Raw genomic sequence first — 3,663 nt, forward strand, 5'->3', positions numbered from 1 at the left:
CAACTGCCTCTACACTATCTTTAACAGTGACACTTGTTTAAAACCCCAGAATAGAGCCGTGTGACCCATTTCAGGCACAAAACGGTTAAAGTTTAACTTAAGCTAAAAAAGGACCCACTGGGAGGCTTTACGAGCTCCTCAGAAATAAGCTGAATCAGCATTTGACACAAACACACAATACCCTTTTCACTAATCACAAGGATGACAAAGCCCGTCATGCATTGTTCCCTGAAGCAGATATATAGCCCACCAAGGCCGCGCACATGTTTAAGCTCACGAGAAGAAGAAGTGGACTCTCATCGACGCCATTCTCCGTTATTAATGTTAATATTAGAAATGTTGTGGGAGTGTCTGGATATGTATGTTTATGAGAGAGTGTGTGTGTGAGAGAGAGGGGGGGTGGAGGGGGGGTTGGGGGGTGTAGAGAGTTTGATTCGTTTGTCTGGGTGGGGGTAGGAGTAATATGTAATATTTCATAAGAATTTACTCATGCCACAACCTAAATTTTGGGTTGCCAGGTCAGTTTCTTCCTTCTTCCTCATTCAGGAAATAAATAAATAAAATTCAAACTGAAATGAGCAAATATTCTAGTAGATGCTTTTGTTAATAGATAATTTGTTTAAATAATAACAGAAGCAAAGAAAAGAGCATTTGAAGTAAGTTGAAAGTAAAATATCAAAGGCCTGTACTGTATGTTGGTGGCTTGAGGAGGTGCAGTCTGCGCCGTGCATAACAATTGCACCTGTCAGTGTGGACCGTGGCAAAATTTATGACCGCAAATGTTAAACGGCGTCAGAGAGGAATGAAAAGCAAAACACTCCTCAAGACTCTCAGCCCTCAGAAGTGTAAAACTAAGCGTAGGAGGAAGGCAAGGGAAAGAATTTCATACTCGGCGACTTCTCTCCCATACATGGGCTCGGGTTTATAGATGATGCCTCGTGGCTGCGCGCGAGTCAACAGCCAAAAACACACCGAGGTGAAAGAAAGACTGGAGCTAGTTTAAAATCAGGCTGGGAATATTGACGATGGCGCAAATATGTGGATATGCCTTGGATAAAGGGGTGAAATTCTTCCTAATTTTACGTTTTTATTATTTGCATGTTTATATTTCAGAAGAGTGTGATTTTTTTTTAAATATTAAAATAATGTTAGAACTGTGTTGTCACTGACGAGGCGTTGTTACAAACAGCAGGAAAAAGAACAAATGAGATTCAAAGCCTGCGCAAATAATTAGACGTACAGGCTCAGTTAAAAGTCCAGTCATCCCTCATGTCTGTTTTGGTGATTTAAGCCTCCTGTGTGAAACACTGAGAGCGTTAATGTGCAGCCTAATAACAAATCACCCTTTCTGCTTGTTAGCAGTTGGCTCTGCTGACCACTCCCTTTATTAAAGAAGTGTTACTCACCCAAATCTGCGCAAATCTCTTTTATATCCCTCACGCATTCATCACTGCTCCCACCTCGATCTGGAAGAAAAATTAAAATTGATTAGACATTTTTCTCTTTTTTGGAACTGCAGCTTAAATGTGATGCGTCGTTGTATAGAAAAATAAAGATTAGCACCAGGCCCAATCATCTTCACAGTGAAAAAAATACAATAAAAAATGATAGTAATTAAACATTTGATTATATAATATCAATTCATATGATTCCCGGGCAATTCATATATTTTAATTTAATGAAATTTGAAGACTTGATAATTAGAGGAGCACATATAATAGATAGAAACAGATTTTTTTTTGGACTGCTTTTGCAATGTTTGTTAAAAGTCCTGCATCTGCACTTTTGCACAAAGAGCGAGGCCAAATATTTAGCAGTCATAAGCTGTTTTGCGTGACCTTTGGGTCATTGAGCCCTAACTCAAAGTTTAATGAACAACGAGCAGTTTGGCTTCAAGTAGACCCAAGTCTCCAGAAAATTCAAAGCAGCTTCTCAGCGTTGACTGAAGCAGAGGAAAAGATACTTGACCGGCAGCAAGAAAAAAAAAAGAAAGAAAAGAAATGAAACCTGAGTAAATGCCGCTAATTTGCTTTTACTATGAGTGTGAAAAGCACCTCTGCTCTCCTGCTTGTTTTGAGGATATTCGCTTTTAAAATTATGATCATGAGGATTAAAGATTGCTTCGATGTGGAATATTTTGGTAAAACTGGCTCGATATTGTTCTTCTGAAGTGCTTTTACGCACACTGGGCTACTAGTCGCAGACATGGTCCTCTTTTCAAACAACAGTGTTTTTCGCCTACGCGTTGTTACGGTAAGTTTGGTTCACACAATAGGCCGGACTCAATGTGGAGAGTTATTATCCCACATAGTCGTTTGTACTTGTTATCCCTTCACATTTTGTTTATATTCCAATTTAAACAGCCGGTGGAGACGGTTTTTTAATGTTGGATAAATATATGTTACACTCAAGACGTGGCAGCAGCTGACAATCTAACATATTGTTAGACCTCTACTCGCTCTTGTTGTTCTGTTTTGTTCCTGGAGGAAAAATCTCTCCCAAAACGCCAAATTTTATTTTGCACCATAAAGCTGCGTTTTGTTTATTTCTGTAGAAATTCAGCAGCTACTCTGGAAAGATTGAGTCGCAAAAGACGCACAATAAGGAGAACGTTTGTAAGGGAAAAAAGTAGTGCCCATAAATTAAACTGTGATCCATTGTCAAACAATTAAGCAGATTATAACAAAATAGAATAACCAAGTTAATTATAAGCTTGTATTGTCTTTGCGACCCAGGACTATTAAGTCTAGTCAAGTCCAAAAAGAGAAATATATTCACATGAATCACAATGAACCAAATAGAAGTTATTCAGAAAGCTATCCAAATAAAATACAAGTATTTGCCTTTGTCGTTGTTCACTATCCAGCACGGTAATCCTTTAAAACATCCAATATGAATTCATGTATAATATAACGTTGCAAGTTAACAAAGCCATACAGTTGAAACCACATAAATCACGGCAAACGCCACTGTGACGATAAGACAACAAATTAATGTGATTTACGATCCGGGAGTCAAAAAAAAGAAAAGTTGCTCTCCTACTTTTTCCTTCGAGCCGGCTTTCATAGAAACGTGAAATCAGCTAAAAAAAAAAAAAAAAAAGTGCAGGACAATTCAGGCTCAATCTGTCGATAATATTTGGACGCGCTTTCCCACCACACAAAAAAAAAGAAAAATATGAATCTGCTTTTGAAGAGATGGCTCCAGGTGTCTCCATATCCGCAAACTCGCCGGCCAGAGAGCGACATTAACAAGCATCACCTCCTTGAATGGAATAAATCATATATATTTCCTTTGCATCATATTAACCCGTGGTTAAAGGTTGCATTCTGCCATGCAATTGCTTACCTGTGAATCAATTCATCATATACAGGTTCCCCCTCAGTCTCAGTTCCTTTCCACGCAGTCTCTAGAATAAATCCTTCACCCTTTGTCTGCAGACAATGCTGTCCTAAACCTGATCTTGCTGTTTTTCAGACATTTCCATATACCAATGGAGACAGTATTCCCGAAAGAATGGAAGGACTCGCATTCAACTACCAATAAAAAGCGAACAAGGTATCCTTATTCCTGGAAAAAAAAATCCCTGGCAATCAATCACCCATTGAAACATACATGCATTCAGAAACGGATAGGCCTGTACAATTTTGGAGCTAACATTAG

This window comes from Scomber japonicus, chromosome 11, assembly GCF_027409825.1.
Source record: "Scomber japonicus isolate fScoJap1 chromosome 11, fScoJap1.pri, whole genome shotgun sequence".
Lineage (NCBI taxonomy): Eukaryota > Metazoa > Chordata > Actinopteri > Scombriformes > Scombridae > Scomber > Scomber japonicus.